Below are 10,488 nucleotides of genomic sequence, written 5' to 3'. Positions count from 1 at the left end.
GATATTGCTCCTCTGGATTACCATCTTTGAAGTTTAATGCTAAGTAAACGAAATCTGTAAACTAATAAATTATGTGTTTAAGAAAGAGTAATGTTAGGGAGATCAAATTTTTTAAGCCAAATAATGTGTCATCAATAAGAAACAAACACGTTAATTGATACTTAATTAATAATCCAATTATCTAGAACCATATCATTTACTTTGCAAATTTGGTTAAAAAAATTTAGTTTCCTTAACATTACTCTTTAAGAAATAAGCACGTTAATCAACACTTAAGTAATAATCAAATCTTCAACTTTGATATCATTTAGTTTACAAAATTTAACCTACAAATTTAGTCTTCCTAGCACTACCCTTTCTACATTTAAATTAATCTTGACCACTCCAATTAATCATGTACCACTGGATGCTCCATATTGATAGGATTATTTATACCTGCACAAATATGGTTAAAATCACTTAAAATACTTGTAAGAGTACAAGGTAATTATAGTAAAATCACTCATGCAAGTTGTTCTCCATAAGGATTATTTGAATAATTTGTAATTAAGCTGAATTTTAATTAATTAATTAAAACAGATTTTAGCAAAGATTTGAGATTTTGAAATTTAAAAACTAAAATAAACAGTAAACCAATCTGAAAGTGTTCCGAAAACAGTAAAAAAAAAAAAAAGCAAGAAAAACATTTTTTAGGAAAAAAAAAAAAAAAAAAAAAAACAAGTATGAAATGGACTAGAGTTAAGCCGTCATCATTAACAATCCTATACAGTACCAAATGCTTATGAATTTCCACATACATACTTTGAAAGTTAGGTTTTCCTAATGCATATTTTCTTCGTGATGATATCTACCATGCAACCAATTTGTGATGTTCAAATTAAATATAAATATGCATGACTCATTAAGCCTTGTGAAAACCCTTTGAAAAACCATGCAACCCTTAAGAGCGTGATTTTCACCTTAAGTGAACTTATAATTACTAATCACAAGAAGCTCTACTCAATTTTAGGGTGATGTTCCAAAAGAAATTGCATCAAATTACTTGTCAAATTATCCTAATGGTAGCTAAGCACTAAGACAATTAGATAGTTTAAACTCAATGATTAATAATTCAAGGCAAGCATCTATTCATTCATAAGCAAATTAATAAAATCACATATTCATGCTAAGGCTCATGACCTCGGCCTAACAAAAGGAATTAGTTACGCATACTCATAATTAAAATCAAAAAGAATTTTATTGAAAATAGAAAAAGAGTGAAAGCACCTTGTAGAATAAAGTCTAAAATTTGCCAATGTTTTGCTAAGTTCTCTCAATCTCGTGTAGAGAACTCTAATGGCTAAATAACCTTATTTATACTACTGCAAATTAAAATCCTTCCAAGAAAAGGTCTTCTAAAAACTAGGAAGCAAAATAATAAAAGGATGGACTTAAAATCATAATCCAAATCAAGGTAGGAAATCTGCCCAGTAGAGAATCAATCATGTTTCTGGACCTTCAAGACTTCAAAATAGGCCCAAAACAACTCGAATTAAAGATTAGGACATCCTCTTCAAGTTTCAAGAAGAGCCTAAGGTCCAAAATCCATCATCTTCCAGCCCAAAAGTTACAAATAATATCTGAAGCCCAATCTGTCAACACTGCGCGTTGGGCATAAATTAATTCGCCATGATTAGATGCTTGGGGATAAAATTCTGAAATTTTGATACAATATTCTTGACAAACTCACGAACCCGATCCAATTGGAATCACTCAAAATTCTACCGTTTGACTACTTTATGATAAAAAAATATTTGCATGTCCTACATTGAAAATACATAACAAAGCATCAAAATCTCACCAAAATAATCAAACCCAGAATAGGGGAAATGTTGTGGCTTATTTTAATTTGACAGGGAGAGAGGGGTGCATGGTAGAGAGAGTAGGGAGAGAGACGTGTTTGTAGGGTTATGTAAAGGATGTGTTATTCCTTCTATGCAGTGCCTTTATTTATAGTAATAAGGGAGGGAAGAATCCCTCTCCTCCAAGGAATACAAGTCCTAATAGGGAAGAATTACTAGTATCAAATATAATCTAGGATTTACACAATCACACTTAAATACAATGTTTATAACACTCCCCCTTGAGTGTGTAAATACTCAAGTAGATTCGGAATCATGTAGAGTTGAGGAACTCGACTCATCGGCACTAATTCTGGGTACACGCTAGTCTCAATGTAAAGTAGGAATTTGCCTATAGAACTAAGTCTCACAAAAAAAACCCAATGGCTATGGTAAAACCCAAGTAGGGACAAAACCCATAGTCTAAGAAAAAAATGCTTGAGTAATGCAAAGTCAAATGAAGCATTACATGACGTCATCAAGGATATGATCAACCCAAGGTGGGTGCCTGGTCAAAACCTCGTTAGGTAGCAAAAAGCCAAAAGGAAAAATGCTCCTAATCTTAGGAAAAAAAGTACATTCAGATCAAGCAAGTATACTTTGATGTAACCCTTCTTGAGCTGTTCAATGCGTCTTGCGTTATCTTCATAGATCGTCATCGGGACGCCAATAACGGGGTAAAGATCCCAGAAGCTTCGAATATGGCCCACAACTGTTCTCAGCTAGAAACATTCCTAAGTTAATTTGTGTAAGGCAAGTATTTCAGCATAGTTAGACGAAGTGGCAACTAAGGTATGTTTAGTTGACCTCCAAGATATTGCGGTGCCTCCAACGATAAAGACATAAGCCTTTTAAGAGCGCGCCTTGTGCATATCAGATAAGTAACTTGCGTCGGCATAACCAACAAGACGAGAATCAACTCGAGATAAAGGGATGCAGCATCACTAGAGGAGCTGTAAGGATAGAACAAGCACAGATCCGTAGTACCCTTAAGGTAACTAAAGATGTCTTTAACACCAGTCCAGTGTCTGCGTGTCAGTGCATTACTGTATCTTTCTGAAAGATTAACAACGAATGAGATGTCGGGTCTAGTGCATTGAGCTAAGTACAATAAAGCGCCTATCACACTTAGATAAGGAACTTCAGGTTCCAAAATCTCTTCATCATCCTCTTTTAGACGGAAGGGATCTCATTTTACATTTAGCGATCGAACGACCATAGGAGTACTCGAAGACTTCACTTTATTCGTTAAAGCAGTGTAACACATTATGGATGTAGTTCGATTAATGTACTAAGATTTCATCCGAACGGTGCTCTATCTCGAGACCGAGACAGTATCGAGTCTTTCCTAGATCTTTCATCTTAAATTTTGACTTCAGGTGCGCGACAGTTCTCTTGAGCTCTTCAGGAGTTCCAATGAGGTTCATGTCGTCGACATAAACTGCAACAATCACAAAACCAGAATGTGACTTAATAATGAACACGCAAGGGCATAGTTCCTTGTTCACATATCCCTAACTAGCCAAATACTAACTCAAATAGGTATACCACATTTTGTCGGATTGCTTCAAACCGTAAAGTGAATGCCTCAGTCTAATTGAGAGCGTGTTTCGGGGTTTGGAATTATTTGATCCAGTCAATGTAAGTCATTCGGGAACTTTCATATAAATTTTCTTATCAAGATCCCCATAGAGATACGCAGTTACTACATCCATCAGCTGCATACTCAATTTTTTGGAAACTACCAAACTGATAAGGTAGCAAAAAGTAACCACAACCATAACAGGTGAATAAGTTTCATCATAGTCAATCCCGGGGAGTTGTGAGAACCCTTGCGCAACAAGACGAGCTTTGTAATGCACAATTTCGTTCTTCTCATTACGCTTCCAAACAAAAACCCACTTGTAGCCAACGGGCTTCACATGTGGAGGAGTAGGAGCTACAAGTCCAAAAGCCTTACATTTCTCAAGCGAATCGAGTTTGACTTGGATTGCTTATTTCCAGTTTGACCAATCAGTTCTATGTCGACATTCATAAACGGAACAGGGTCAATATCATCGTTCAACATGATCTCAGTAGCTACTGCACATGCAAATGCATCGTCGATGATCATCTCATTTCAAGACCAAACATCATCCAAGTTAGCATAATGGGCTGAAATCTCGCAATTCTCGGGATGTGGATTCATCTTTTCAAGGATGCTTCCATAATCTAGAATTTCCTCGTGAATTGGATAAAATGAGTAGGCGACAATCGAATTAACGATAGGCTTAACAGCTTGTGCCATGGGTTTCCTTTTTTGAGGGTGTGAATCCTTTGAACCAAGTAGTCTGCCACGCTTTTGTGTAGGGGTGTGAATACTTCGGCCAAAGTGGCATCCCGGGTCTCCAAGGGGAAGTCCGTTGTACATTTGGTACATCCATCTTTGTAGGCACATTTACAGCTGGAATATGTGATTTTGTCACTCACGTTAAACCTGTGAAAACATCTGGCATGCTTTGGGCTACACTCTGAATATCTAATATGCGTTGGACTTTAGTTTTAGACTGAATGGTGCGGGGATCTAAATGAGACAAAGTGGGAGTCGTCCATGATAATTCACGATGTTCTTCAAGAACGATAATGTTCTTATCTCCCTTTAACGACAAGAAACCTGTCTCATAAAAATGATAATTCGCGAAATAAGCGGTAAAAAGATCGCCTTCTAAAGGTTCTAAGTAACGAATAATTGAAGGATAATCATATCCAACATAGATTCTCATCCGTCGTTGAGGCCCCATTTTTGTATGTTAGGACGACGAAATCGACACATAGATCGCACAACTGTAAATGTGCAGATTCGATATGTCGGGTTTGTATCTGAATCAACTGAAGGGCGCTATATGGTTGGGTCGCAATAGGGCTTAGGTAGACTAACATGGTTGCGTGCAATATTGCTTGGTCCCAAACAACGATCAGGAGCTTGGTATGTATGACCAACGATCGAGTAATCATTTGTAAGCGTTTAATGAATGCCTCTGTCATGCTGATTTGGGTGTGAACAGAGGGTACTAGATGTTCAACATCAACCCCAACTGACATGCAATATTCATCAAAAGTTTTAGATGCGAATTCTCTCGTATTATCCAATCGAATAGATCTGATTGGATAATCAGGGTGGTAAGCCCTGAGGTTGATAACTTGAGCCAACATTTTAGAGAATGCAGTGTTCCTTGTGGACAACAAGCACACGTGTGACCAACGTATGAAAGCGTTAACAAAATCATAAAATATTTAAATGGTTCAAAAGGAGGGTGAATCGGTCCACAAATGTCCCCATGAATCCTTTGTAGAAAAATAGGAGGATTTGAACAAACCTTGTCATAAGAAGGCTTTGTAATAAGTTTTCCCATGGAGCAGGTTTGACATGCGATTCCTTGCATCGAACCTAAACTTTGAGTTAGTGGATGCCTATGTGAAGATATGAGGATATGTTACATTGTTGTTCGTCTAAGGTGTTCCAAACGATCATGCCAAAGTGTAATTTATTGCGCGATCCCTGAGGTAGGGTCGGCCACATAATGGCTCTCTATAAGGCGTATGGTTGTAGTATACAGATCACTTAGGATACGCTATATCTTCTATAGAATTCGCTTCTGACCATGTTCGTAGAAAGTGATGCACATAAATTCAACTCTATTTTTTACATAGGTTTTAACGTGGTAATTATTGTCTCGAATGTCCTTGAAACTCAACAACGTTCTTTCGGAACATGGAAAATAAAGAGCATCATCAATGGTCAATATTATACCATTGGACAACATGATACGTGCCTTATCGTATCCTTCGATCAGGTTAGATGGGCCTGAGAGGATTGTCAGAGGTGCATTCTTAAGTATGAAGTTAGTGAAATAGATGCATTCACGTAAAACGGTGTGCGTGGTTGCACTATCTGCCAGACAACTAACTTTCCCACTAGTCATACCTAGAAATAAAAATGAATTTGAATTGGTCACATGCATAAAAGTTCTAAAAACAAATATCCATTCAAAATAATTCAAGTATTCAAGGATAGTAATTAAAAAAACTTAATATCTAAAAAACAAATCATCAACAAATAATCCAAACATAAAAGAAAAATTGTTCAAACTTAAACCAAAAACAAGGGGGGTTTGGCCACTAGGTGGAATTCGGCCCCTAAGGTTCTAAAATCAACTAAAAATGGTTCATGTTTAAGATTTTAGTCTTCCATAGAGGTAACAACCTCTTGAAAATCAGAAACCTCCGTCCTGGTACTCTTCGGTTCATCCACTTGCACAAAGTTTGATTCCAACTTCTTACAACGAGAATGATATTCAGCTACAACCTTCTGGGAAGCACGACAAACACAAGACCAATGGTCCTTTGAACCATAGTGGTAACACATGTCTACATTCATGGTGTCAAGTGCTTTGCCCTTATTCTTGAAGTTTGGGGCCTTAGAAGCGAGGTTTGGGTGCTTTTGAGCTTGGTTTCCTCCCTTAGATTAGCATTGGCTCTATTAACCTTGACGGGGTGGCTTCTGCCAGCCCCTACCACATCTATGTTGGCATTTTGGGAGTTGATTTGTGCTATAGTGTACTTCAGGCACAGCAGTTGCCCCAGTAGGTCGAACATGAATCAACAACTGATTCTGTTTTTCAATGAGAAGTAAAATAGAGATCAAATTCGAAAACTAAGTGAACTTATAAGCCCTATATTATTGCTGCAGGACAATATTGGTAGTCGAATAGGTCTTCTCCAGGAGATCATTTTCAGTCAAGTTCTCATTACAGAACTTGAGAAGTGATCAAATTCGACAAACTTTAGAACTATATTCATTTGCAGACTAAAAGTCTTGGAAGCACAAATGCTGCTAGTCGTGTCTTGCTTTAGGCAAAAAGATGTCCTTTTGGTGAACAAAGCGAATGAAGATCATGGTAGTGGCTTTCTCAGCTTCGCTAATCGGATTGTTCGTCTCATCTTCAATGGTGGGATACAAATTCTTTACAGTGTGGTAAAGCTTCACATTTTAGACTGACTTGAGGTAATTTCTTCCACAGACCTCTAAAGCGGTAAAGTCGAATTTGTTCAAATTCAACATGTCCCCTAATTCGACATTCTTGTTTACTTTGATTCAGTCGAGGTGGTTTTCGTTTACTAGCGTGTAGGTGGTCTAAGTTCCTATAACCGAGTCTTTCTGGCCTCTGTGAACATCTTTTATTAATGTATTAAAAAAGGCCTCTATAACCGGTGAAAAGTGGTGGGTGTCCACTAACGGCCATTCTTGGCTTGGCTTTAATAATGCAATTCTGGGAGTAGAACATTCCTACCACAAAATAAATGGACAAGAATGTGGTTAGTGTAATGGAGAAAAATCAATCCATTCACATAGAAGTAGAACATTCAGGTTCTAATAGACATTTGTTGGTTTAAAGTTTCATGAAAAAAACTTCAGGGTTTCATGGGTGATGTTTTTAAGGAAAACTTCAGGTTTTCAAACAAAGCATGTTTCTAGAAACTTCAGGTTCATATGTTCCTGCAAACAAACACAAATATATATGCATAAATATGCAACATGAAAATATGAAAATAGATCTTCAGGTCTAGAATTATAATTGAATTAATTATTTGGAGTTAATTCAGGCCAAAATTGAAGTGTGGGTGAAAAAATTATAAAACCCAACCTGAAAAATATAGGTGATTAAACTCGAGACCAAAAACATGGACCAAAGCCCATGGGTAGGCTGAGCAAATTGATGTCATAGAGTGCAAGCCTAAATATGGGTTGGAAGAGGTACGGGCTGAACAAACCAAGGGCTGCAGGCCCATTGGCTTTTTTCTAAAAAATATTTGGACTGCATAAGTAGGCCCAAATGGGGGTGCGTTCTAGTACTTCGCGAAACATAGGTGCACAACAATAAAAGCTGGGCTCTAGTGCGATGCGGTGCAAGGATAGTGCCTCAACCACGAAGGCTAGGATCAGCTGCTACGCGATGCAATGGGACACCAAAGCCCACTTGGGTTTGTGTCATTCGCAAGCCGAGCAGTTGGTTTATGGGCTACAATTTGTGAGCTTAGAGAAAAAAAAATCTCTCTAGTGGACAGAGAGAAACACCAAAGCCCAAAAGGCTGGTGTTTGGACCAAGGGTTAGCCAAGCCCAGATAGGCTCGGGTAAGGACCAAAGAACATCCCAGCATCGCTGGGTGATGCCACCAAAGGTGAGACCAGCGTTGCCGCTGCTGGCGGCTGATGCGAGAATTACTTGACACTCAAATTAAACCCTCGTTTGACAATTGTAGTAGAATGGATAAGTGAGGGATCGTTCTAGACCGGGGATTAGGAGGGCTTGCTAAAACCTTCTAAATTGACTTAAAAACATAAAAACACAATATAAAACACTATTTAATGCTCGAAGAAAGCAAAACTAAAAATAAGAAAGATTAAGACTAAGACTTCAACGAAATAGGGGGGGGGGGAATTGGATTTGGACGAATTTAAACTAAAATGAATACTTGGAAACAAAACAAATTGTAAATATGGATTTGACGGAAATGAATGGATGGGAAGCTAGCTAAGGGTTCTTTCTCTACACATGATATTTATGCATATGAATCAATTTCCAGTTGCTTTTCGATAAACCATGAACCTCAACACCCTAGATTAACCGTGACATCACTAATTAACCCTCAGATTTTCCTTAAGTTATTGGATTGGATGACATCATACGACAACCCAAAGCATTCTTCAAAAGTCCCCTACATGACATCATAATAGAGATACAATCAAAGATCATTACGTTCTATGAAAATCATAAGTATTGACAAAGCACTTGTAACTATGACATCATGATACTCATGCTAGGAATTTACTTAACATGATTGTGAAAACAACCTTAACTACTTGTGAATATAAGTTTGTAACGATTATGTGAAACTCCCTTATATTCTAGCCCCAAATTCATGCATGCAAACTAAGTGTGCACCCTTAATCAACAAACAAGAATAAGTTATCCATCAAACGGTTAAGTAAATTGCATTCACAATTTATGAAATCACAACTGGAATTAATCAATTCATATTGCAAATATAATCATGGTTTCAAAGTCTCCCCTAGCTAAAACAAGTTTAGCTCCTCATGTTTACAACAAAACAAAGAGAATATAAATTAAACATTGAAAACAAAGATTGAATACACCTAGAAACGCTCCAACAATCCAAGCTTGAATAGCCAAAACATCCAAGGCTTCTCCTCTCTTCTTTCTCCTTCTTTGTTGCGGCACAATAGCATAAGGTCTAGGGATAATTGGTTTGGGGGATGGAAGTGTGGAATGGAAAAATGGTGTTTGGATTATAAGGGGAGAGATGGGAAGCTCACGGCTAGGGAAGGGAGAATGTGTTTGTAATGTGTTGTGTATGAAAATGAGATGTCCATGAATGAATGAATGCAAGGGTATTTATAGGAGTAGTGGAGGGAACATATGGCTATGTCATTTGTAGGTGAAGTAGGTGGATGTTGTAGGTGAAGTGGATGTTGTAGGTGAAGTAGGTGGATGTTGTAGGTGAAGTAGGTGGATGTTGTAGGTGAAGTGGATGTTGTAGGTGAAGTAGGTGGATGTTGTAGGTGAAGTAGGTGGATGATATGTTAAGTGATAAGTGATAAGTGATATGATATGTGGTTATGATATGATAAGTGGTTAAGTGGTGATGATAAGTGATAAGTGATTAAGTGATATGATATGTGGTGATGATAAGTGATAAGTGCATGTGGGTTAACTAATGAAGGAAATGCATGTGCAATGACAATGTGTTAGAATGGATGTGTGTTATGCATGGCATGATTGGGATTAGGAAAGGTTTAAATGTCCTAAAACTAAAGAGAACAAGGTTCCAACACTTTGGCTCCAATTAGGTCTTCAATTTCGTCCAACACTTTGGCTTCAAGCATAAGCTATCCGTCCTTAGCCCAAAAGTGCTCCAAAAGTCTCCAAAATGCATCTTTTTGCTCCTTTAGCCCTTTGGACCTACAAACACACGAAAATAGCTTAAAGTACCAAAATAACTAAAGAAACATAACGTAAATGTACGAGAACAAGCCATTTAAGTCGCATAAATATGCTCCTATCAAATACCCCCACACTTAGCTTTTGCTAGTCCTCGAGCAAAACAGAAAAACAAAACAAAAAGAACAAAACACAACCTACACCTTCCAACAATCGTATCAGGGACTTCCAATGCACATGACAAGTTAAAAATCATTATTCTCACAGATTTGAGCCATCTTTACACTTAAGTACATTCTTAATCATAGTCACCACATACTAGTTCACAATTAAGCAATTAAAACACATTTCAAATGTAGTAACATGCCTTTAGAGAATTCCCTCAATTTCTTACTAGAAGTACTCTCGTTTTTCACACAGATTTTCTGACTACACACCCTACACTAGGTATATGTGAGAAGATTGATGTAAACATGTAGACGAACACTCACATATGTTATAATAAGGAAAGCATTTTCTGGAGTTAATAAGCATGTTTAGATATGATCTCATGAATGGAATGCTACTACTTAGACGCGAGAACCAGTGACACCATAAGCTCATACCAA

The sequence above is a fragment of the Pyrus communis genome, chromosome 4 (genome assembly GCF_963583255.1).
Source record: "Pyrus communis chromosome 4, drPyrComm1.1, whole genome shotgun sequence".
Taxonomy (NCBI): Eukaryota; Viridiplantae; Streptophyta; class Magnoliopsida; order Rosales; family Rosaceae; genus Pyrus; species Pyrus communis.
The sequence above is the reverse complement of the archived record's forward strand: the minus strand, read 5'-3'. Positions refer to the sequence as shown.